Source organism: Pan troglodytes, chromosome 22 (assembly GCF_028858775.2).
Source record: "Pan troglodytes isolate AG18354 chromosome 22, NHGRI_mPanTro3-v2.0_pri, whole genome shotgun sequence".
Classification (NCBI taxonomy): Eukaryota; Metazoa; Chordata; class Mammalia; order Primates; family Hominidae; genus Pan; species Pan troglodytes.
In genome coordinates this window covers 29,543,800-29,570,230 of record NC_072420.2, presented here as the reverse complement: position 1 = coordinate 29,570,230, position 26,431 = coordinate 29,543,800, and the positions used below count along the sequence as shown (strand labels likewise).

General features: G+C 40.2%; 1 protein-coding gene across 5 annotated transcripts in view; it reads left to right on the top strand.

Annotated features, from left to right (window-relative positions):
* Positions 1–26,431, top strand: part of N6AMT1 (N-6 adenine-specific DNA methyltransferase 1) — a 305,712-nt gene that overhangs the window by 95,448 nt on the left and 183,833 nt on the right. For 2 of the 5 annotated variants that reach the window (XR_001712445.4, XR_008541446.2), the window contains one exon: positions 16,615–16,759. The exons of the other annotated variants lie outside the window; for them this stretch is intronic. The gene's annotated coding sequence lies outside the window, so the exon portion shown is untranslated. Of the gene's footprint in view, positions 1–16,614; positions 16,760–26,431 lie in introns of those variants that run through there. 5 annotated transcript variants of the gene reach the window in all.

The window sequence follows — 26,431 nt, the reverse complement described above, 5'->3', positions numbered from 1 at the left end:
TTTGTAGATGCATCACTCCAATCTATGCCTGCGTCTTCACATGGCTGTTTCCACTGGGTGTCTTTATATGGCCTTCTTCTAAGGACATCACTCATTATATTAGGGCCCTACCTAATCCAGTGTGATCTCATCTTAACTGATTACATCTGCAAGGACCCTATTTCCAAATAGGGTTACATTCTGAGAGTCTGGTGGACATGAATACTGTTCAACCCAGGACAGTGGCGTTTTTTCTTTTTCTTTTTTTTTGGAGTACCTAAAGATTTTTATTTTATTTTTCCATAAGTTAGTGGGGTACAGGTGGTATTTGGCTACATGAGTAAGTTCTTTAGTGGTGATTTGTGAGATTTTGGCTCACCCATCACCCGAGCAGTTATACGCTGCACCATATTTGTAGTCTTTTATCCCTTGCCCCTCTCCGATTTTTCCCTCAAATCCTCAAAGTCCGTTTGTATCATTCTTATGCCCTTTTGTACTCATAGCTTAGCTTCCACATATCAGTGAAAACATACAATGTTTGCTTTTCCATTCCTGAATTACTTCACTTAGAATAATAGTCTCCAGTCTCATCCAGGTCACTGCAAATGCTGTTAATTCATTTCTATTTATGACTGCATAGTATTCCATCATATATGTATACATATATATATGTGTGTGTGTGTGTGTGTATATATGATGGAATATATATGTATACATATATATGTGTGTATACATATATATGTATATATGTATATATATATGATGGAGTATATATGTATACATATATGTATATTTACATATATACACATATATACATATATTATGGAATACTATGTTCCATTGGTCTATGTGCCTATTTTTTATACCAGTACCACGCTATTTTGGTGACTATGGCCTTATAGTCTAGTTTGAAATAGTATACATATATATATACATACCATAGTTTCTTTATCCACTCATTGATTGATGGGCATTTGGGTTGGTTCCATGATTTTGGAGTTGTAAATTTTGCTGCTATAAACATGCATGTGCAAGTATCTTTTTCCAATAATGACTTATTTTTCTCTGGGTAGATACCCAGTGGTAGGATTCCTGAATCAAATGGTAGTTCTACTTTCAGTTCTTTAAGGAATCTCCACACTGTTTTCTCTAGTGGCTGTACTAGTTTGCATTCCCACCAGCAGTGTAGAAGTGTTCACTGCTCACCGCATCCATGCCAACATCTACTGTTTTTTCATTTTTTGATTATGGACAGTCTTGTAGGAGTGAGGTGGTATCACATTGTGATTTTGATTTGAATTTCCATGATCATTAGTAACGTTGAGCATTTTTAAATATGTTTGTTGGCCATTTGTATGTCTTCTTTTGAGAATTGTCTATTCATGTCCTTAGCCCACTTTTTGATGGGATTGTTCTTTTTTTTACTGATTTGTTTGAGTTTGCTGTAGATTCTGGATATTAGTCCTTTGTCAGATGTATAGCTCGTGAAGGTTTTCTCCCACTCTGTGGGTTGTCTGTTTACTCTGCTGACTGTTCCTTTTGCCGTGCAAAAGCTCTTTAGTTTAATTAGGTGCTAGCTATTTCTTTTTGTTTTTATTGCATTTGCTTTTGGGTTCTTGGTCATGAAATCCTTGCCTAAGCCAATGTCTAAGAAGGGTTTTTCCAATGTTACCTTCTAGAATTTTTATAGTTTCAGGTCTTAGGTTTAAGTCCTTAATCCATGTTGAGTTGATTTTTGTGTAAGGTGAGAGATGAGGATCAAGTTTCATTCTCCTACATGTGGCTAGCCAATTATCCCAGCACCATTTGTTGAAAAGGGTGTCCTTTCCCCACTTTATGATTTTGTTTGCTTTGTTGAAGATCAGTTGGCTGTAAGTATTTCGATTTATTTCTGGGTTCTCTCTTCTGTTCCATTGGTCTGTGTGCCTAGGTGATGCCTCCAGAGCTGTTCTTTTTGCTTAGTCTTGCTTTGGCTCTGTGGGCTCTTTTTTGGTTCCATATGAATTTTAGAACGGTTTTTTCTAACTCTGTGAAGAATGATGGTGGTATTTTGATGGAGATTGCATTGAATTTGTAGCTTCTTCTATCAACAGTTGAAAATATTACAAGATTTTCATTCTTTTAAAAAAGTACTGTTATTACTATTATCTATGTAGAAAAGTTTTGAAAATAGATTTTAATAATATCATCAGTCTTTCTTATATTAATGTATCTGGCAACAGAGAACATCTCTGTTTCTAGAGAATTAGAATTCCTTTTTTTTTTTTTCGACAGTCTCACTCTTATCACCCAGGCTGGAGTGCAGTGGCACAATCTTGGCTCACTGAAACCTCTGTCTCCTGGGTTTAAGTGATTCTTGTGCTTCAGCCTCCCAAGTAGCTGGAATTACAAGTGTGTGCCAACACACCCAGCTAATTTTTGTATTTTTAGAAGAGACAGGGTTTCACCATGTTGGCCAGGCTGGTCTCTAACTGCTGACTTCAGGTAATCTGCCCGCCTCAGCCTCCCAAAGTGCTGGGATTACAGGCATGAGCCACTGCACCTGGCCCAAGAATTACAATTCCTTAATGGGGTATTAGATTAAGTTTTAATAAAGATAACAAACTTGACCTATGGGTGAATAATGTTTTAGACTTTACAAAACACTTAAAAATTAGATCATTTTGTTTTTGCAACAACCTTGTGAAGCTGAGAGATAAGATGATATTGTACCATTTCACAGGTTGAGAAGATTGAAACATGGAGGTGTGATTTGCCTAAGTTATGAAGCCAGAACCAGAGCTTAGATCTCTTGGTTCTGATCTCATTTCCATTCAGTTAACAGACATTTAACAAGCATCTAGTCACTGGGTTATGCACCAGGAATCAAAGATAATGCAAAGTTCTTGTCCATAATGAATTTGTTGTCTAGAGGTAGATGGGTGCAGCAAGTGTGAAAGACCAAAAGGAAAGTGTGAGCAAGGAATATAAACAAATATCTTAAAATTCACTTTTAAAGTTTTCTCAGATCAAATAAGACATGAGTATGAGTTGACTGATAAAATTTTGAGTCGGGCGTCCTTTTAGAAGGACTAAAATATGCTAATGGTAAGGAATATGGTGTATACAGGAGATGGTCATAAATTTTGAGTCAGCAATTTAGGCTGGGCTCAGGAGGGTGGTTCTTCTGGTCTCATTTGAATTTGTTTATGTGTAGGGAATGACTGAGTGTCAGCTGGGGCTATGAGGATGATTTGACTTGCTCTAATGCCCCTTATTCTCCAGCAGGCTAACCTGAGCATATTCACATAGTGATGACTGAGGTGTAAGAATGTAAGCAGAAATGCGCACCTTTTCAATCCTCTTCTTGTGTAACATTTGCTGATATCTCATTGCTACAAGAAGTTACAGCACTGAAGCAAGAGTCAAAGTGGGAATATACTTAATGTTACATGGCAAACCTTGTGGATATAGGGAGAAGTAAAGAATTGGGGACATATTTGTAATTTATCATGGGATAGTGCTAGCAGTAAAATTGCTGTGTTAAGGAACATGCCTAATTTTAAAGTTTGATACATATTGCTGTATTGTCTTCCTGAAAAGTACCAAATTATATTACAAGTTAAGCATCCCTGATTTAAAAATTTGAAATCAGAAAATCTGAAACTTTTTGAGTAATGATATTGTGTCTGGAATTGGTGTGTTCTTGGTCTCACTGACTTCAAGAATGAAGCCGCGGACCCTTGCGGTGAGTGTTACAATTCTTAAAGGTGGTGTGTCCGGAGTTTGTTCCTTCTGATGTTTGGATGTGTTTGGAGTTTCTTCCTTCTGGCAGGCTTGTGGTCTTGCTGGCTTCAGGAGTGAAGCTGCAGACCTTCGTGGTGACTGTTACAGCTCTTAAGGCAGCGCGTCTGGAGTTGTTCGTTCCTCCTGTCTGGAGTTGTTCATTCCTCCCAGTGGGTTCGTGGTCTCGCTGGCCTCAGGAGTGAAGCCACAGATCTTCGCAGTGAGTGTTATAGCTCATAAGGCAGTGCAGACCCAAAGAGTGAGCAGCAGCAAGATTTATTGCAAAGAGTGAAAGAACAAAGCTTCCACATTGTGGAAGGGGATCTGAGTGGGTTGCCTTTCCTGGCTCTGGCAGCCTGCTTTTATTCCCTTACCTGGCCCTACCCACATCCTGCTGATTGGTCCATTTTACAGAGAGCTGATTGGTCTGTTTTGACAGGGTGCTGATTGGTGTGTTTACAATCCCTGAGCTAGACACAAAAGTTCTCTAAGTCCCCACTAGATTAGCTTGACACAGAGCACTGATTGGTGCATTTACAAACCTTGAGCTAGACACAGGGTGCTGATTGGTGCATTTACAAACCTTGAGCTAGACACAGGGTGCTGATTGGTGCATTTACAAACCTTGAGCTAGACACAGAGTGCTGATTGGTGTATTTACAATCCCTGAGCTAGACACAAAAGTTCTCCAAGTCCCCACTAGATTAGCTAGACACAGAGCACTGATTGGTGCACTTACAAACCTTGAGCTAGACACAGGGTGCTGATCGGTGCATTTACAAACCTTGAGCTAGACACAGGGTGCTGATTGGTGTGTTTACAAACCTTGAGCTAGACACAGAGTGCTGATTGGTGTATTTACAATCCCTTAGCTAGACATAAAGGTTCTCCAAGTCCCCACTAGACTCAGGAGGCCAGCTGGCTTCACCTAGTGGATCCTACACCGGGGCCGCAGGCAGAGCTGCCTGCCAGTCCCGCGCTGTGTGCCCACACTCTTCAGCTCTTGGTTGGTCGATGGGACCAGGCGCCGTGGAGCCGGGGGATGGCGCTCGTCGGGGAGGCTCAGGCCACACAGGAGCCCATGGCCGTTGGGGGAGGCTCAGGCATGGCAGGCTACAGTTCCCGAGCCCTGCCCCGCAGGGAGGCAGCTGAGGCCCGGTGAGAATTAGAGCACAGCGCCGGCGGGCTGGCATTGCTGGGGGACCTGGCGCACCCTCTGCAGCTGCTGGCCTGGGTGCTAAGCCCCTCACTGCCTGGGGCTGGTGGTGCCGGCCGGCCGCTCCGAGTGCAGGGCCTGCCGAGCCCATCCCTACCCGGAACTCGTGCTGGCCCGTGAGTGCTGCATGCAGCCCCAATTCCTGCCCGCGCCGCTCCCTCTACACCTCCCCGCAAGCAGAGGGAGCTGGCTCCAGCCTCGGCTAGCCCAGAGAGGGGCTCCCATAGTGCAGCAGTGGGCCGAAGGGCTCCTCAAGCATGGCCAGAGTGGGTGCCGAGGCCGAGGAGGTGCCAAGAGTGAGCGAGGGCTGCCAGCACACTGTCACCTCTCAATATGATGCCACAAGTATATAATTTCTTACCTGGCCTTATGTGACAGGTCGCAGTCAAAACTTTGTTTTATGCACAAAAATACTAAAAATATTATTTAAGGTGGGCGCAGTGGCTCATGCCTGTAATCCCAGCACTTTGGGAGGCCGAGGTGGGCAGATCACCTGAGGTCAGGATTTCGAGACCAGCCTGACCAACATGGTGAAACCCCGTCTCTACGAAAATTACAAAAATTAGCCAGGTGTGGTGGTGGGTGCCTGTAATCCCAGCTACTTGGGAGGCTGAGGCAGGAGAATTGCTTGAACCCAGGAGGCAGAGGTTGCAGTGATCTGGGATCTCACCATTGCACTCCATCCTGGGCAACAGAGCGAGATTCTGTTTAAAAAAAAAAAATTCTTTCAGGCTATGCGTATAAGGTGTTTAAGAAACAAATAAATTTTGTGTTTAGATTTGGGTCCCATATAGCTGATTATATATATGCAAATATTCCAAAATCTGAAAAAAATCCAAAATCCAAAATACTTCTGTTCCCAAGCATTTTGGATAAGGGATACTCAACCTGTATCAGGGATGTCTGTGTGAAAGAGATCATTATTCTACACTGTTACCAGCACTTGCGAAAAAACATTTTACATACTGGTCAACTGTTAATTTAATTTATAGAGAGATTGGCCATTTAAAAAAGTAATAGTAGTTTTATTGAGATATAACCACTGAGGTATAATTATTGAGATAATTCAAATACTATACAAATCACTAATTTAAAGTGTACAATTCAATGGCTTTTACTATATTCACAGAGTTGTGTAACCATCAGCACAATCATTTCTACAACATTTTTTATCACCCAAAAAAGAAACCTCATACTCATTAGCAATCACTCTCCGTTTATCCCCATGACCACTTAAAAATTTAAACATTTAACAGTTTTCTTTTCATGGGTTCTTTATATATCAAGGATATTAAAACTTTTCCCTATTACATATGTTATAGTTATTACTTAAGGTTTTTTGATTATTCGTGTCTCCTTTTATGACATGAAGAAGTTTTTCCTTTTGAATAGGTATAATTGAATAGGTATAATTTGTGGGTTAGTGAAGGCACAAAGTAATGCATTTATAGATAACGTTTCTGAACTCTATGTGTATATTGAATGTACTGGATTTATTGCATTTCGCTAGGAGAGGAACCTAAGCCTTGATTGTTCCCTGAAGATATAGGTCCATTCCTTTTGCCTAGAGTGCCTATAAATGTTGAGATATAAACAGAAACATTTTGGGCACAATATATTTTCCTAATATTATGTGTATATTATAGTATTAGGTGAACCTTGACTGCTGGATGCAGTTCTGTTCTGTATGTGTCAACTAAAATAATTAAAATAAAGAAGGGAAATGACCAAAGGAATAAAGTCACTGTCACTTGGGAACACACTGCAAAGATTAAGACTATTCAGTTTTGAAAAGTTAAAGGGGAGAATGGCTAGAATGTGATTCATGCTTATGTTGATGATTAAGCAATTTCTGCATCTTGAATGAAATAGTTTTTTAAATTAAGAATTATAGGTGGCCCCAATGAAACTGTATAGTAAAGGATCAGCTCAGCAGATTGTTCACATCCTGCACAATCCAAAGAAAGGTTGACCCTTACTCTGGAGGTAACCTCTAAGCCCTTAGAATATCCTCCCTGATAACAGTGTCTGTTTACCTAGAAGCCTTGGAGCCAGAAAATCTATGCAAATAATTCCATTATGTCTGACATTGGGCCAGACAGTATCAATGTGACCACTAGAGGGACTGGAGACTGAAGATCAGCCATGTGGGTGGATAACTATGCCCATATAAATGACTCCCAATATAAACTCTGGCCTAAAGGCTTAGGTGAGCTTCCCTGGTTGGTACTACTCTGTGCATGTTGTTCCACATTGCTGCTGGGAGAATTAAGCTGTTCACACAAATTCACTGTGAGAGGACAACTGGAAACTTGTATCTGGTTTCTCTTAAAATTTGCTCTATGTACCTTTTACCATTGCTGATTTTAATCTGATTCCTTTCACTGTAGTATTACTGTAACTGTGAGTATCACAGTTTTCTGAAGTTCTGTGAATCCTTCAAGATTATTGAGTCTGAGGGTGATCTTGGGGAGCTCTGAACACAGGAACATGCATTGGGAACTCTGGCATGGCGTCATGGGTAGCTATATGTCTCATTTGCCCAATTACTCAATGATCCTTCTGGGAGAAGTAATAAGAATGATAGAGATGGATGAACAGGTTGAAAGCCTCTAAAGTTGATATAGAACAGAAGCATACAAAGCTATCTCCTAATTTTCAGGGAGTACTTTGAATTGATAGGTAATTCACCTGCAGGAAGAAGTCAAATAATAAAAGAGTGCTTTTACATTTGATTTTATGAGTTGCCTCTTTCATATCTGCTGTCCTGGCCCTGGGTGCATGTACTCTAAGCAACTTGAGATAGAGGCTTTGAAAAAAACCTGAAAAATGAGGATAATAAAGCCATATTTGTAGAAGTTATTTAGGAACCAGAGAGAGAAAGGAAAATGCTTTTGGGAAACTCTTAAGATCTGTAAAGATGATGAGAGAACTCTTCCTGTCTCAATGAAAAGTCTTGACTGCAGGATAAGTGTAGCCTATCTGGGAGCTATGGTGATAAATGAGTGATGTCCCTGAGCAGTGACATCATAGTCACCAAGGAGGGGTGGTGGTCAAGAGCCAGAGCAGCAGGGGAAGATAGAGGCCACCAGGAGAGGGGGTTGAAATAAAATACAAGTGCGGAAGAACTGTAATGGCTGCTTAAAGGAATTCTTAAGTCTCCCATGACGTCTAGGGAGTTGGGACTTGGATTTGAGTAACTTTATTTCATAGACATTGGGTCTGATTACTTTAGTGAGCAAAGCTTTAGTTCACTATTATGGTGGTCCCTTTGAATCTCAAGGTTAGAATGAACTTTAAAAGTTGTCTGGCTGGGCGCGGTGGCTCACGCCTGTAATCCCAGCACTTTGGGACGCCAAGGTGGGCAGATCATGAGGTCAGCAGATGGAGACCATCCTGGCTAACACGGTGAAACCCCGTCTCTACTAAAAATACCAAAAATTAGCTGGGCATGGTGGCTCGCGCCTGTAGTCACAGCTACTTGGAAGGCTGAGGCAGGAGAATCACTTGAACCTGGGAGGCAGAGGTTGCAGTGAGCTGAGATTGTGCCAATGCACTCCAGCCTGGGAGACAGAGTGAGACTCCATTTCAAAAAAAAAAAAAAATTATCTAGGTCAGTCTTCTAAAGTCACCCAAGCAGAACCCAGTGAAGTCTCATTAGCTACTCATAAGCTCATAGCTCATGGACCTGAGTTATAGTGTTTGCAATGGGAATCCAGTCTTTGTTAGTCAATGAGACTCTTCCTGCTATGGGAGGTTTCAGTTTGTGGGTTTTTTTTTGTTTAAAGTGACACAGATGATGGGTTGGCAGAGGGAGTTATATGTCTAATAAAAAATAATGTAGCAACAGAAGAAATGCTCAGGAAACAGCAGCATTAATCTCAGGTGTAGATGGCTTTTTTTTTTAAAACAAGAAAATTCTTACAATAAACTCTTTTTGCATACTGAAAGAGGAGGCCAGGAGCTAAGTCTCAGGTGAGTATTTGGCGTTAAATTCCTCCATCTTGTAAAGAAATAGACACCTTGGAATTGTCCTTTGGTGCTTGAGAAGTTGAGAACTGGAAGAAGAGAGATGACAGAAAAGATCTAGAGAGAAAGTTTCTGGGAAACATGGCAGGAGAAAGTGACCCAAGGAGACCGAAGATCTCACTTATCCATTATATGTTTGTGGTAAGATGTTTGAAATGTACTCTTAGCAACTTTGAAATATGCAATACCTTGTTATTAACTATACTCACCCTGCTGCTCAATAGATCTAAAAGCCTTATTCCTTCTGCCTAACTGAAGCTTTATACCCTTTGATCAACACCTCTCCAACACCCTCCTCCCAACCTCTGGCAACCATCATTCTACTCTCTATTTCTAACAATTTGACTTTTTAAAATCCCTCATGTAAGTGAGATAATACAGTATTACTCTTTCTATTCCTGGCTTATTTCACTCCTCATGATATCCTCCACATTCATCTGTGTTCTCACAAATGACAGAATTTCCTTATTTTTAAAGGCTGAATAGTATTCCATTGTGTATATATATCACATTTTCTTTATCCATCCATCCATCCATTGATGAACACTTAGTTTACTTCCACCTCTTGGCTATTGTAAATAATGTTGCAATGAATGTGGGAGTGGAAGCTATCTCTTTAACATACTGATTTCCGTTCCTTTGAACATCTATCCAGAAGTGGGATTGCTGGATCATATGTAGTTCTATGTTTAGTTTTTTAAGGAGTTAAGGAGGCTAATTTTAATGTCTAGCTTCAAGTCTCCTTGTCCTATGGCTTCCTTCTGGGTTGATCTGGATACCAAAACATGATGCATAAGAGGAAAAATCGATTAAGTTGGATCTCATAAAAATTAAAAACTCTAGCTCTGTGAAAGCCCATATGAAAAGGATGGAAAGATAATATATAGACTGGGAGAAAATATTTGCAAACCACATATCCAGCAAAGGCCTGTTTCTAGCATATATAAAAAATCAACTAAACCCCCAATATATGAAGAAAAAAGTCAGGTAAAAAATTTAATTAGTAAGGGGCAAAAGGCATGAATAAACACTTCAATGAAGAAGATATAAGATGGGAAAAAGCACATGAAAAGATATTCATTGTTAGTCACTGGGAAAATGAAACTAGAAACTGCAGTGAGATACTAGCACATACCTATCTGGATGGCTAAAATATGGTAATGAAACCTAATGCCGGCAAGGATGCAGAGAACCTTGACCACTTCTACATAGCTGGTGGGAATATAAAATGGGACAACCACTCTGAAGAAGTTTCGTAGTCTCTTACTTATAAAACTAACCTGCAATTGCCATAGGACCCAGCAGTTGCACTTTTGGACATTAGTTGCAGATATATTGAAACATGTTCATATAAAAACATGTCGATGAATGTGTATAAAAGCTTGGTTTGTCTTCAACAAACGAATAGTTAAACCATGACACATCCATACCATGGAATACTACCCAGCAATAAAAAGAAATGGAAGACTAATACATTCGACAACTTGGATGAATCTCCAGGGAATTAGGCCGATAGAAAAAAGCCAACCCCTAAAGGTTAAATACTGTATGATCCCACTTACATAACATTTTGACAAAATTTTAGAATTGGAGGATAGCCTAATAGTTGCTGGGAGTGTGCAGATGGGTAGGGTAAGGAGGTGAGTGTGGTTATATAAAAGCTGAGCCATTTCTCATTGTATACAAATTTCACAACACCGTGTTGTCCACCATAAATATGTATATTTGTCAATTAAAAATGTAACACCAAAAAATTTATGACAATTCTTTTGTACTACTGAGAATGTTTTCAAGGGTAAACATTTATTTTTTAAAGTAAAGGTTCTCATGGGATTTTGGAAGACTTGCTTATAAGTAAATATGTTATTTAAATTTAGGAAATTTTCTTTAGAACTTTATTGATGTCTCATAGATACAAATATCCCATTAACTTTGTTTAATAAATAAATGAATTCACTAGCTAGGCTTTGAAGATATCTCTGAAATCAAACACTGTTTGATGACCTTATCTTTCATCTTTTGGAGGACAAGAATGCTTTTTACTCTAACAACAAAGGTCCTTCATTTGTGACCAGATCTCCTCCTCTTGCCAAATGTGTTCTTTAATTCTGCTGTGACAGTTGCTGGTCTATCCTAAGCCATTTCTTCCCCTTTTCCTTGAGGGCAGAGACTTGATTTCATCCTGGTGTCACCTAGTCATGAGTTCAGGGTAAGTGACAACCTCTCTTGACCCCAGAGAGTGAATTATGTTTGGGCTAAGGCAATCATGGTGGACTCATTTCCTCTGTAGACATTGATTTAGGGATGGGCATGTGACTACATCTAGCCAATAAGACCTGAGGAGAAGTCAATTGGGGGAGCTTCTGGAAACTTCCTTGCTAATAGTGATTGAGATACAGGAAGAAATTCACCTTCTCTTTGCTGGGTATTTTTGTGTCTGCAGTTGTTGGCTGATGCTGCTAATACCATGTTTGGACTGTAAAGAGGTCACATGACATTCTAAAGATGACAAAACTGAAATAGAGAAGGCACAAGGGTTCTTGATGATATTGCTTTGCTGCTTCATTGCCATATCATAAGCCTTCTTAGTGTTTGAACTACTTCAAATTGGATAGTCTGTGACTTGCATCAAAAACATTCTAATGGATTACTTAATGCTTAAGGAAAACTGAATGAACACATTTTAGTGAAAAACATGTTCAATAATACATAGAATAACCACTGTGATGGTTAATATTGAGTGTCAACTTGATTGGATTGAAGAATGAATAAAGTATTGTTCTGGGTGTGTCTGTGAGGGTGTTGCCAAAGGAGATTAACTTTTGAGTCAGTGGACTGGGAGAGGCAGGCCCACCCTCAGTCTGGGAGGGTACCATCTAATCAGCTGCCAGAGCAGCTAGGATAAAAGCAGGCAGAAGAACGTGGAAGGACTAGATTGCCTGAGTCTTCCAGCCTTCATCCTTCTCCTGTGCTGGATGCTTCCTGCCCTTGAACATTGGACTCCAAGTTCTTCAGCTTTTGGACTCTTGGACTTACACCAGTGGTTTGCCAGGGACTCTCAGGCCTTTAGCCACAGACTGAAGGCTGCACTGTCGGCTTCCCTACTTTTGAGGTTTTGGGACTCAGACTGGCTTCCTTCTCCTCAGCTTGCAGACGGCCCATTGTGGGACTTCACCTTGTGATTGTGTGAGTCAATACTTCTTAATAAACTCCCCTTCATATATACATCTATGCTATTAGTCCTGTTCCTCTAGAGACCCATGACTAATACAACCACAGTCCACAGCCCTTCTCCTACTCTCACCACACTTGTGTGGGCCTCTCTCAGAATAGGATTATACACAGCAGCCTACTAGTGGGGCAAGAATTTTTTGAATTGCACCTCATTCTGGGCTGGTGCAACTGATTCATCAGGCAGATAAGCCACTGGCTCTGTGGCATCCACTCTTAATGTTAAAAGATGTCTTGACTTCAGCTGGGTTGCCTATAGAAGGCACAAGAGATTCTTTCATGTTTTCTTCATGCTTCAAGTTTTGAGAAGAAATCCTAATTAGGGCTGCTTACCCTGTTCCCAGGCTTGAGGCATCGCCATTGAAACTCCCAGAAGTCTACAAATTCTTCTTGACGCTGCCTGTCTTTGCTAGGCTTTTCTCCCCATTCCTTGAATTAAAAAGGGACCCATTCCCCTTAAGAACTTAAGGGGTTAAAACCTATAACTCCTCTGCAGAATCCTTTTCTGCCAATTTCTGTTAAAGGCCATTGCATATTTTGTCTTCCCTCTTTTTTTTTACCCTCACCTCTCCAATTTCCACCACTCTACTGAATCCTTTCCAATGGCATTTTAACAGTCACACCCATCTTAATAAAATCCTCCATTTACTTCACTTTGCTCTCTAATTTATTTTCTCTTAAATAACAACTTGAAAGGGTTGTGTACACTTAGTCTCCATTTTCTTCTCTCTCACTCACCATTTATTTAATCTTTTATAATCTGGCTTCAGTACCCATCAGTCCACTGAAACAACTCATGTTATTGTCAACAATGACCTTTTAGGTCCTTAAATTCAGGTACCTTTTACTGTCTTTCTTGTTGAACTTCTCAGAAGAATTTGACATTGTTGGGGGAAAAAAAGCATTATTTTTTGACTTCCATGGAGCCTCATTCTGGGTTTTTCTTCTGACACTTGGATAGTTCTCCCTTTGTCTCCTTTACATTCTTTCTATCAATCCATCATTCATGGCTATGGCTAAAGCTTACGATTTACATAGTGATACTTTTACACATGTGTGTATATTTCAATATTTTATGTACACACACACACACACACATTTTAAATTCTCCTCAGCTCAAGACCTGTATATCCATTTCTTTTCTGGACTTTGTTTTCCTGAATGTTCTGCAGGCATCTCAGTCTCAACAAATTCAAACTCTTGACTCATCATTTCTCCTCTTCCTTCACTCTGTCTGCCTCCTCACCTATATATCATTTCTAGAGCTCTCAATTTCAGTAAATGATCATCTCTAGAGCTTTCAATTTCAGTAAATGCCAATATCAGTCACCCATTTGCTCCAGCCATAAATCATGGCTTTGATTTTCCTAACCTCCAAAATAAGAGGGTGGCATAAGATTATCTCTAATGTTACTTTCATTTCTTCAAGTATGCAAAATATTAAATGAAAACCGAATAAAAGGAATTTGAGATGTGTTTTGCCTGAGGGGCCTCCTTCCTTATACTGTAAATTTTTCCATTTTGAAGGAAAGTCCTTTCTTTCTGGAATGTATTAGTTTCCACTTATAGGGTTCTTTTCTGCCAGGTTTTCCTCATGAAATTATTAAAAACAAGATGGATCTAAATTTAGATGCATCTTGAAGATAAGTTGAGGAGATAATCTTTTCAAAATTAAATAAATATTACAAAGATGCTCATCTTTTAATTGCTACATACTACTCAGGAATACATAATGTAGATTCAAAAGAAATAATACTTACGTATTCAAAAATAGATTTGAAATAGGAAAATATTTCTACTCTTAGTGACCTTGGTAAGGTTTTTAGGAGATAATCATATCACTAGAGAGAAGGAATAAGAAATTTAATTTGCTAATTTAATTTACAATATTTCAAGGGAAGTCTGAATAGTTCTGTATATGGGCATTTCTTTTTTCTTTCTTTTTAGAAGCAGGGTTTTGCTTTGTCACCCAGGCTGGAGTACAGTGGCATGATCATAGCTCATTGTAACCTCGAACTCCTGGGCTCAAGTGATCCACCTGCCTTAGCCTCTTGAGTAACTGGGACTGTAGGCATGTGCCACCACACCTGGCTAATTTTTAAACTTTTTGTGGAGACAGTGTCTCACCATGTTGCCCAGCCTGGTCTTGAACTCCTGGCCTCAGTGATCCTCCCACCTTAGCCCCCAGAATGCTGGGATTACAGGTGGAAGCCACCACACCGGGCTTTTATGGGCATGTCTTAATATTGTTAACAGTTTTTAGTAGGTATGCTTGATTCTCCAGATATCCTGATAATATGTTCCAGGAGAAACCTGAGACATCTGAACTTAAAAACCAAGTAGTCATAGGCCTCCAGATTTGGAGTGTATCTTAGAGATAACCTTGTCAATCTCTTTTATTTTGAAGATAAGATAACTGGGTTTGAGAAGTTAAGTAGTTTGCCGAAGCTCATAGAACTTGTGAAAAGCCTAAACAGAACCAAAACCAATGTCTTTGGGTTTCCAGCCAGTGTTGCAGGTGTAAGAATTGCAAATGATAAGGAAAACTTGGGATCTATTCTTAAATTGTGGCTTATTTCCTCCTTTGTGAAAATAAACTCACAGCTTCAGAAAGACTTGTACCATTCTTGATATTTGCAAGCAGAATTCAAGCCACAGATTGCAGCTTGGGAGCAGTTTTCCTGCTACAGGACATCAAGTATCAGGCCATAAGAAAACAAAATCAAACTAGATTGGTGAGGTTCTGGCTTTCAGGTAGAAACCATGGAGAATCTGATGCAGAATACCAGTAGAGCATTGCAGCTGGGATTTTCCCAGAGATGATCCTTGTCTTTGAATTAATCTTTGCAAGTCTCTCTCCATGCATGGCTAGGGACCTTGGTCTGCATTATTTATGGGATCTCAGTGGCACATCGTGTATATTTAAAATGCAATTACTAGGAGAGTACCTGTTTCTCTTGGAAACAAACTACTTGCCTGCTCAAGTCACATTCTAGGTCAATATTTTCTGTTAAACAATCTTTTCAATCTTTTAGATATTAAAAGAGAGAATCTTCTATTAATATGTTTCTACATTTGTTCATATGAAGTCAGTTCTGTGTCTTTACTGAGCTCTGTATTTCTAGTTGTTAAAGATGCCTAGTATGTATTAGGTGTTTAAATGTCATTAGTTGATAATGAGAGTTGCCGAGTGAGAGAGTGTCAGGGAGTTTTGAAATGAAGTAAATACAGAAGATCCTGCTTTAATTAATTATTAGCTAGCTTGCCTGCAATCAGCCAAATCAGGCCAAATATTCAGTGCATTATTCACCTACTTGGACTGTGGTATTTGGTGTGGTCCCAATCTGAGACTATATATGCATCAGAAAATGTTTTGTTCATATCCTGGCACCAATGGAAACAAAATTAAGTCTAGAGCGGGAGAGGCACTAGAGCTACCTGTTCTAAGAGATTGAGGCTTGGGTCTCATGTAATTATTAAAATGAGCAAACTACTTCAAACAAACCAAAAGAACAAACTTGAAGCAATTTTTATTTGATAAAACTCATATGATTACATGTAATTTAATCAATAGTTATTGGATGCTAATTCCAGACACCCTATCAGTTTCCTCAGATGCAAAATGAATAACATGCTGTCTTTCCCACTGAAGGTACTTTAATTACTTTAATTAAAGAAGAAAGACAGAGACAAATATAATGTAGAGCAAAATGATTGTTACATATGCCTAGTGAATATAGAAGCAATATGGTTGGGAGCAGAGAAGCACATTTGGTTAATGCTGATGTGGGAGTCAGGAACAGATTAATGGAGGAATTGGTATCTGAATTAGCTTTTGAGTGATAGGGAAAATTTTGAGAGAATGCAAAAGGGATAAAAGATATCCCAAGCTTAAAGAAGTGAATGAGCAAAACTTGCCAAAACACTATAATTTGAAAATACATTAAATGAGGCAATACTTATAACTTATTCCATATTTTTCTTTAATGTGAAGCAATTAAGAGCATTCTAAGGTATAAATAACCTTTACCCAGAATTAGATAAAATGTGGAATGCTTTTCAGAGAAATGCATGTGACCATTAATAAATCTTACGGCATTAAGACAGTATAATGAGCTGCCAAAACCAGAGACCAGCCAGGCAATACTTTAAACAAGTTGGTCTTTCTCTTATAATAATATTTTAAAGGCCAATTAAAATATTTTATTCACTTGATTGCATGCTTTCAAAGTTTACATGTGAGTCCTGTAATGTAAACAAGATCGTTCTCCTCTAAAGTTGCCTTATCATTCTTTGACTTTTAGGACTTACCCAACATAGGCATGGTTGAAACATAGGTTTTATTACTGAAGCCCATGGGATTTGTCTTCTGACTAATTGGGCTTTGATTTCAGAACCACAGACGATGCATTTTCTCCACATTGTCTCTTCTGTTCCTGCAAACCCCAGAGAACATGCTGTATGAGTGTGATGGAAATAATTTCACTTTCTCTGACTTATGATTAGTGAAGAGGATTTCAGGCTGGCATCAAGTTACAGGTTTGTTGTCTTCATTTTTTTTTTCTTTTAAGATTTCTCATAGAAATGGTATGTTCCAGGGTAACCACTCTCCTCACCCCTAGCCCCTTTCTTGGGACAGGATTCCAGGAAGCAGTGGTAGTAAGTGGGATTGGATGTGTAAGTGGCAGACGACTGGCTTGTTTGGTCACTGTTCCCAAAATAGTGTTCACAGAGCATTTTGTTCCAAGCAGGGTGCTATTTCTCAGGAGATTCTTTGAATGTCAGTTTTTCCTTCAGTCACACTCCCCTTGCTTCCTAAAAGGACCTTGGAAAGTCATAGTAAAAGATTAACCTAAAACTAGACTGTTAAAATGGACACAGAGAATTAAAATCCAAAGAGAAGAATGGGTAGGGGAGAGGAAAATATGCCAACTAAACCAAACCCCTAGAGCTGGTGTCTGGATCACAGCACTGTGGACATTTTGGAGTAGGCAGTTCTTTGGGGGGGGTGGTGGTGCATTTTGTGCATTATGGAATTTTTCACGGCACCCCTAGCCTGTACCCACTAGGTGCCAGTAGCAGTCCCCAGTTGTGACAACCAAACATGTCTCTGGGCATTGCCAAATGTCTCCTGGTCAGGGTGGTGGGAGAGGGATGCAAATAACCTCTGGTTGAGAACATTTGACCTAGATTTAATATGAAAATATCTGACTTTATACTTCCAAATCATCTCTCCCTGAATCGTAACTCCAGAGAGTATAAATTCCAATTGTAATATTAGTACTTGGCCATCATAAGTCCTGTTCACAGAGCACAGTGGTGACCTCAAACTGGGATTCAAACCTTGGCTTGACACTTGCTATTTGTGTGGTCACTGTGTCTCAATATCCTTGCCTATAAAATGGGAGTAACAGTTGTTTGTGAGGATTAATTGATGCAATGTTTCTGAAGCACTTATCACAGTGTCTGGCGTGAAGTAACTGCTCTATAAATTCCAGTAAGTTGTGCGCGCACGCACGTGTGTGTGTGTGTTTTAATCTTATTTCTCCATCCAGAGTCATGGGTAGAATAAGGAAGAGAGACAGCATTTGGTACTGACTCACAGTGGAGAAAGAGGTGGAGAATTGTAGCATGATGCTACTCAGGAGGTATTCTAAGAGGAGTCTGATCTAGGTGCTCAGTGTGTAGGTCAGTTTGATGCTGCTATGAGAGAATACCACAGACCAAGCAATTTATAACAAAGAGAAATGTGTTTGGCTCATGTTTCTGGAGGCTAGGAAGTCAAGGTGTCAGCATCTGGCAAGAGCCTTCTTGCTGTGTGATCTCATGGTGGAAGGTGAGAGCGAGTGAGAGAGAGAGAGAGCTGAACTTGCTTTTATAACAAGCCCACTCTTGAGATAATTAATTCACTCCCACAATAATGACATTAATCCATACATGATGACAGAGCCCTCGTGACTTAATCACCTCTCATTAGGCCCCACCTCCCAACACTGTTGCATTGGAGATTAAGTTTCTAACACACAAACTTTGGGGGACACATTCAAATGATAGCACTTGGAAAGGTCTCAGTATCATAAAGATACTGGACATATCCTTGGGAAGCCTCATTCCCCATCCTCTTCCCTTCACTTGGAAACAAGTTGAATTGAATGGTAAGGAAAACCTAAGAAGAGCCCAGAGGGAAGAAAGTAAAGGGGCTTGATTACACTAGGTGGCCATGGGGTATAGAGAAGAGGAAAAATCCTAAAGGAAAGGGTTTCTTCCTACCAACTCTTAACACGGTGACCTGTTGAGGAGTCAGGATGTGGGTGAGGATTTGTGGGATGCACAAGAGCGGAGAAGCAATCCTCAAACTCTACTTCCTTGTGAAATCTTTTGTGAGATGGAAAATACAACTTACAAATTCAACGTCACAAAAGCCTTGCTTTAGGGAAGGCAAATAAAAATCATTTATTGATGGTGCATTCTGCAGAAAAAATTCAGCTCTCAGACAGTAACTACTGTTGCCTTAGAAGTACTGCCCCACAATGCTGAGGGTGCTGGCTGATGACTTTGAGGCATTCAAATTGAATTATGATGTAATTCATTAGCCCAAAGGCAGGAAATGTCAGTCAAAATGTGATCCTTGTAAGCAATTGATTCAGTACAAACTATTGCTTACAAAAGAAGCCCATTTAGAAATTATTCAGAATAAGAAAACTTTAGAGTTAGAAAGCTTTGAATTCTGTTCTGGGAACTGGACAGCTAAAACTTTACAAGATAACCTAGATAACTTTAGTATGTGCAGGCTTTTCCCTGTAGGACAAGAAAGCTTACACTTGGTAGATTTGGTTAAGAAAAATTTCAGTTCACTGGTTCCCTTTTGAGTCATTATAAGCAAGTGAGAGAGAAAAAGGGGCTCTGTTTCAATGGGAAATACTTAAATTCAGAGGGATTAAAATATCTATGATTATTTTATATCACTCTCAAGAGAATCCACAACCTTACTTTAATAATAACCTAGAAAATTTACATCTGGAGTAGAAAAGACAATGAAGTCCAAATATGGGTCTCCCAGGGCATATATCTGCTGCTATTAGGAACCAAGTGTCTGGATTCATTATGCTTTGCTGAAGGTTCTGGTAGGATCTTTGACGTTCATTTTGGGGGAGAAAACAAAGACCTCCCTTATGCTACTGAGCTGAGAGGTAAATTCCAAACCGTATAAGTTAGCTATCTGACAGCCCAGCACACAACTTTTGCAATAGAAAAAATACTTACACATCATCTAGGGGTAATGCCAGAAGCTTCTGGGTAGAGATTGGGTCTTGTTTTGAAACCTGGGGGTTCCAGGTGGGCCTAAGATCCCTGACATCTGGAGAGATCTCCTGTCAGCTAGTAGACCAGTCAGGATCCTTGCCAGTTTGTAAAATTCAACTGGACCTCTGTTTGTTTGCCAGGGCTGCTATAACAAAATACCAACAGTCTAAATGGCTTAAACAACACAAATTTATTTTTTCACCATTCTGGAGGCTAGAAGTCCAAGATTAAGGTGTTGGCTGGTTAGCTCTCTCCTGAGGTCTCTCTGCTTGGCTTGCAGATGGCCATATTCTTGCTGTGTCCTCACATAGCCTTTTCTCTGTGCATGCTCACCCCTGGTGTTTCTTCTTTGTGTAAGGACAGCAGTCCTATTAGGTTTGGGGCCCACCCTTATGACCTCATTTAATTTATTACCTTTTTAAAGATCCTGTGTCCAAATATAGTCACATCAGAGGTTAGGGCTTCAACATATGACTTTTAGGGGGTCAAAATTTAGTCCATAACAGGACCTTAGAGCAATGACCTTCAATCCATCAAGAAACTGGAGGGAAAGGAACTCATCTCACTGACCATGAGATGCTCCATTGGTTGTACTCTAGAGGAGACCGACAAAGATCTGCCTCTTCCTTCTTGTCCCCTATCTAGGAGTGGGTGGTAGGCTGAACATGAGGAGAAGGGTACTTCTTGGATGAAAGTTGAGGAAAGGGAGAATAAGGTCTGATTTCCTCTGAGTTGAGTGTGGGATGATGGAGATCTGAAATGAAAAAGAAGTGGTATTTCCATACGGGAACACTCACAGGAAATCCTTTATCTCTTTGGCCAATCCATGAAATAAGGTGAGCACAAACTGAGTGGACACTCTGCAAGTGGCTGGATGCTGCATGCTACACAGTAAGAATCCCCAGTATTCTGTGTCTGTGGTGGGGAAGAAGTAGAATGTATCCTTTGGACAAGCTTCAAGAGTTAGGTTAGGTAGAGGATGGCCTTTTGCTTCCACCAACCTCCAGTGGTCTCCATGGCATGATACGTGGCTCACAGAGGGGAAGCCCAGGGTAAGAGAAGTGCATCCTGTTTGGGCAGAGGAATAACATCTCTGCAAGGAGACTACCTCTAGCTGTGAGAGATCTCAACCTCTCAGAGATATAATGAAAGAGAGACCCTCTTCTAACTCTTTCTCACACTTTCCCGACACCCTGATTCCTTGCTCCTCATCCATAGAGGACGCATATGGACCTGAATAACTGACAATCACGTTGGAGGCTGAAACAAAAAAAGGGGGGTCACTGGAGGGGCACATAGAAAAGCTAAAGGGACTGTGGGGTCCTGTGAGAGGAGAGTTCTCACAGGACTTGCCAGCCGTGAGACAGGTGACTGCGAGAGGATGTCTCATGAGCCAATGTTAAAGAACCCACGATTGTAAAGGAGTTGGGCAGAATGAATTTATGGAAGGAAAGAAGTCACTCCTGAGACACCAACTACTGCCTACCCCAAGGCACATCAACTGTTATGTGTTAGATGATATGACTTGACTATAGAGTAAGACCTGTTTCATATGCTCCTCTCGGCTCTGTGTGTGGTTACAACGGATTCCAGTAAAGTCATTCCATAATAAATTTTATAACTCCCTTCTTTCATTGTCAAGGGTATTATGCCAGTTAGCATAATGTTGTTGCTCTTGCCAATTGTTTAATGACTACCCTTTATCAGATAGGTTTATATGCAGACTGGAGTCCTGAATTCTCCTGGGTCTTGGTCAGTGCTCTGTAGTCTCAATAATTTTTCAAGAACATAATTCTTTTTTTTTAAATCTCATGCCCTTTTTGTTTCAAATCATAGCTCTTAATTTTTTTTTTTTAATTTCAATAGTTTTTGGGGTGCGGTGCAGGTGGTTTTTGGTTACATGGTGTATTAGTCTGTTTTCATGCTGCTGAAAAAGACATACCCGAGACTAGCAATATACAAAAGAAAGAGGTTTAATTGGACTTACATACAGTTCCATGTGGCTGGGGAAGCCTCACAATCATGGTGGAAAGCAAGGAGGAGCAAGTCACATCTTACATGGATGGTGGCAGGCAAAGAGAGGAGCACTTGTGCAGGGGAACTCCCCTTTTTATAACCATCAGATCTCATGAAACTCATTCACTATCACAAGAACAGCACGGGAAAGACCTCGCTCCATGATTCAATTACCTCCCATCAAGTCCCTCCCACAACACATTGGAATTCAAGATGAGATTCGGGTGGGGTCACAGCCAAACCGTATCACTTGGATATGTTCTTTAGCAGTTACTTCTGAGATTTTAGTCCACCCGTTACCTGAGCAGTGTACAGTATAACCAATACATAGTCTTTTATCCCTCACCCCCTCCCAACCTTCTCATCCCTGAGTCCCTAAAGTCCATTATATTGTTCTTATGCCTTTGTGTCCTCATAACTTAGCTCCCACTTATAAGTGAGAACATACAATATTTTGTTTTCTATTTCTGAGTTACTTAAGATAGTGGCCTCCAGCTCTCTTCAAGTTGTTGCAAAAGACATTATTTCCTTCTTTTTTATGGCTGAGTAGTATTCCATGGTGTATATATACCATATTTTCTTTATCTATTCGTTGGTTGATGGGCATTTAGGTCGGTTCCATATCTTTGCAACTATGAACTGTGCTGCCTTAAACATGAGTGTGCATGTGTCTTTTTCATATAATGTCTTCTTTTCCTTTGGGTGGATAGCCAGTAGTGTGATTGCTGGATTAAATGATAGTTCTACTTTTAGTTCTTTAAGGAATCTCCATGCTGTTTTCCATAGTGGTTGAACTAATTTACACTCCCACCAGCAGTATAAAAGTGTTCCCTTTTCACCGTATCCATGCCAATATCTATTGCTTTTTGACTTTTTAATTATGGCCATTCTTTTTTTAAAAAAAAAATCATTATACTTTAAGTTCTAGGGTACATGTCCACAACGTGCAGGTTTGTTACATGGGTATACATGTACCATGTTGGTTTGCTGCACCCATCAACTCATCATTTACATTAGGTATTTCTTTTTTTTTTTCTTTTTTTTATTTATTTTATTTTATTTTATTTTATTTTTTTAAATTATACTTTAAGTTTTAGGGTACATGTGCACATTGTGCAGGTTAGTTACATATGTATACATGTGCCATGCTGGTGGCTGCACCCACTATACATTAGGTATTTCTCCTAACACCATCCCTCCCCCAGTCCTCCGACCCCCAACAGGCCCTGGTGTGTGATGTTCACCTCCCTGTGTCCATGTGTTCTCATTGTTCAACTCCTGCTTATGAGTGAGAACATGTGGTGTTTGTTTTTCTGTCCTTGTGATACTTTGCTGAGAATGATGGTTTCCAGCTTCATCCATGTCCCTGCAAAGGATATGAACTCATTCTTTTTTATGGCTGCATAGTATTCCATGGTGTATATGTGAATTATGGCCATTCTTGCAGGAGTATGGTGGTATCTCATTGTGATTTTAATTTGCATTTCCCTGTTGATTAATAATGTTGAACATTTGCAAATCATGGCTCTTTAGCTAGTCATTACTCACACTTGGCTTTCTCAAATTTCTCCTGAAGCTCAAGTGTGAGGGAAATGGAGCTCACAGCACCAAATATTTCCTGCTGTTTGGAGGTTGATTCTGACCTACAGGGGCACAGTAAGACTTGTCAAGTTATTCCTCATATCTGGCTATTACCAGGGTCTCTCTTATCACTCACCCAAGGAATTGTGTGTTGGTGGAAACCTTTTTGGCTGATTTGGTAGCCTGTATTTCAAAAAGGCAATGACAAATCCAATAATTTGCAAACCACATGGTTTATTGGTTTAAAAGTATTCAATATAAATAGCAAAATTCTTAGGACTAAAAGCCAGTAAGTCAATACAAGATTATAGTTAGCGTATTATTTAGCTATTGCTATGTAACAATATTAGCACACACTTAGTAGCTTAAAACAACACACATTTATCATCTCACCTTTAGCAGTTTAAACCAACACACACTTATAAGTTTCTGTACATCCGGAGTTTGAGTGTACCATAGCTGGCTCTTCTAGTCCTTGGCTTCATGAGGCTGAAACCATAATGTTAAATGGAGCTGCAGTCTCACCTGAAACTCAGTTGGGGAAGGATCTGCTTCCAAGCTCATGTGGTCGTTGGTAGAATTCAGTTCCTTGTGGCACGTTAGGTTGAGGGCCTCCATTTCTTGCTGGTTGTTAGCTGGAGGCCACTCTTTCTTCCCAACATACCCACTTGCTCCCTCAGAGGCCATAAGGGTGAAACTTTGCTTGCAAGAAAGACATTAGAATCTTATGTAATGTAATTACATATATTCTATCAACTTCATCATACTCAGTTGGTTAGAAGCAAGTCACAGGTCCTGCCTGCACTCAAGGGGAGAGCATCACACAAGAGATTAAATGCCAGTAGGATATTTTGAATATCAGGTGGGTCAAGGGGACAATTTATAGTATGTCTGACAGTTAGCAATACTGAAAAACTAGTAATACTCATGTCCAGAATTAGAAGTAAATGTAGCTGTCATTATACATTCATGATTTGCTGAAATACCTAGTGGAAGGAGGTGAAATAATCACATTACCTGATTTCTGGCCACTGAGAGTGGTTGAGCCTGTCTCCCTCTCTTTCCTGACAGCTGCAGTCTTAAGTTATAAAAAAGGAGTTATCAACTTGCATCTGTGAGTTCTAGGAGGGGGCAATACTGGATAGGAAATCAGATGCCCTCGCTATTCTCTCCTGAAGATGCTGAGTGCAACTGATGGACTGCCAAAGGGACATGCTTCTTTATCTTTTATAGGACGTTTGTGTTCTCTGTGTATATCCTGATAAGACATAAGTGTGCTAGAAGTAAAACAGGTTTCATTGTAGCTTTTTTTTCTGTCTCCTATATTCCTTGTTTATTATAAGGGGCGTTCTTGTTATCATCTTCTTTTGCTGATTTTTTGGGCCTCTGCGGAAATATTTCTTGCTCAAATTCTCTCTTGTCTTAGCAGCTTCTGCCTCACTTTAAAATTTTTATTTAAACTCACTCTAACCACTCTTTTCCACATAGCAAATATGAATGCACAACAACTTGCAAATACAGTTTGTCCTGCTGACACAACTCCCAGACTTGGATATTAGACTACCTGCTGGGTATTTCTACTTGGCTATCTTAGGTTGGCTAAGTACCCAGTAACAGACTCTAAGATAAGGATTTGAGTGTAAATAGTTTATGTGGGAAGTGCTTCCAGGAGACAGCAGCAGGGAGTAGGGAGGTGAGTTAGGAAAAAAAGAGAAAACTATGAAAGAGTGTGATACTAAGTAGGTCACTGCTGTGTACAGCTGAGGTTTGATTCTGCCAGGGGGACACTATGCAACATGCTTCAGAGTTGTTGTGCCTGCTCCTATCCCAGGATGAGGAAGCTGGGGTTTTCAGTCACTGGTTGAGGACTGCTTCTAGGGATACATTAACTCCCTAGTCTGCTCCATGTGGTCCATGTGGGCTACAATGGCCAGAGATCACCTCAGGAAGAGAGTAGTTGGTGTTGGCAGTCAAACGAGTTGGTTTGGGAGCACCAATCACATCTGCTTAAGTGTACCTCACTGTGTCTCCTGAAAAGAACATGGTCATACTCATCAGCTCATTCCCTTTTATGATGACATAGCTTCCCCTTTAACAACTCTGTCTGTCAAGCATTACCACACCTCCATCACTTAGGCTTGAGTTTACTGGGTTATCCTCATTCTTCTGATAAGGCTGCTGAGGCTGAGAATGTTCAAGTGTGATATAGTTGGGATGTTCGTCCCCTCCAAATCTCATGTTGAAATGCGATTCACACTGTTGGAGGTGGGGCCTGGTGGGAAGTCACTGGATCATAGGGTCTGATCTCTCATGAATAGCTTAGCACCATCCCCTTGGTGATGAGTGAGTTCATGCAAGAGCTGATTGTTTAAAAGAGCCTGACCTCCTCCTCTTGCTCTCTCTCTTGCTTCCTCTCTCACCATATGGCATGCTTGTTCCTGCTTCAGCTTCCATCATAAGTAAAAGCTCTCTGAGGCCTCACCAGAAGTGAGAAGATGCCAGTGCCATGCTTGTACGGCATGCAGAACCATAAGCCAATTAAACCTCTTTTCTTTATGAATTACCCAGCCTCAGGTATTTCTTTATAGCAAAACGATGGACTAATACAGAGTGACTTACCCAATGTCCCATGACAAGTAAATGACAGAGTTTTGCACTACTTTACATAGCAAGGGTGTGCCATTGGTGGAAAAGGGCTGAAGCAGCTTTATGTGCAGAAGCTTTTACCTTGTGAAGTCAGATGATCTAACCTGAGGCAATAGGAGTCACAGTCCAGTGCCACTTTTCTCTGGGCTTCCTGTTTCTGAATTTCCTGTTTCCCCTAAGCTGAAGTTGGTTCACTAGCTCTCTGTAGTTACATAGATAATTTAATAAGCCTACTGAATCTTTGTCCCATGTCTTAGTCCATTCTCTTTTGCTGTAACACCATATGATGGATGGAGTAATTTATAAAGAAAAGAAGTTTATTCAGCTCACAGTTCTAAAGGCTGGGAAGAGCATGGCACCTGCACTTGGTGAAGGCCTTCATGCTGCATCATAACATGGTAGAAGGGGAAAGATGAAGAAAAACAGAGCCAAGGGAATTTGCTTTTAAAACAAAGCCACTCCTGCAATAATAAACCTGCTGCAGTGATAGCAACATTATTCCACTACTCCTTTCATGAGGGCAAAGAGATTAGGTTTCCAACACATGAACTTTTGTGGGGCACATTAAAACCATTGCAGCTTGCTACCAATTCCATTTAGTTCTGGAACATTAGTCAAAGTACATACTCTCTCTGGAGTTAATTTTTCACATTCAGTGATTTTTGG